Genomic DNA, 498 nt, shown 5'->3' with positions numbered 1-498 from the left:
CCCTACAACACCCCAGGGACCCCCACAATGCCCCAGAGACTCCCATGGTGCCCTGATGACCTCTACAGCACCCCAGGGACCTCCCAATGCCCCAGGGACCTCATGATGTCCTAGGGACCCCCATGGTGCCCCAATGACCTCTGCAGAACCCCAGGGACCCCACGGCACCCCAGGAACCCCCCCAATGCCCCAGAGACCCCCATGGCACCCCAATGTCTCCTACAACACCCCAGGGACCCCCACAATGCCCCAGAGACTCCCATGGTGCTCTGATGACCTCTACAGCACCCCAGGGACCCCCATGGTACCCCAATGACTCCTATAGCACCCCAGGGACCCCCACAATACCCCAAGGATCCCCATGGTGCCCCAATGACCTCTGCAGCACCCCAGGCACCCTGCAGCACCCCAGGGACCCCCACAATGCTCCAAGGACCCCATGATGCTGCAGGGACCCCCATGGTGCCCCAGGGACCCCCACAGTGCCCCAGGTCCCCC

The 498-nt window shown here is 64.9% G+C and overlaps 1 protein-coding gene across 1 annotated transcript in view; it reads right to left on the bottom strand.

Annotated features, from left to right (window-relative positions):
• LOC103901917 (kinesin heavy chain-like) overlaps positions 1 to 498 on the bottom strand; it is an 18,895-nt gene that overhangs the window by 6,789 nt on the left and 11,608 nt on the right. The window lies entirely within an intron of this gene.

Source organism: Aptenodytes forsteri, unplaced genomic scaffold, assembly GCF_000699145.1.
Source record: "Aptenodytes forsteri isolate BGI_AS27 unplaced genomic scaffold, ASM69914v1 Scaffold214, whole genome shotgun sequence".
Lineage (NCBI taxonomy): Eukaryota > Metazoa > Chordata > Aves > Sphenisciformes > Spheniscidae > Aptenodytes > Aptenodytes forsteri.
The sequence above is the reverse complement of the archived record's forward strand: the minus strand, read 5'-3'. Positions and strand labels throughout refer to the sequence as shown.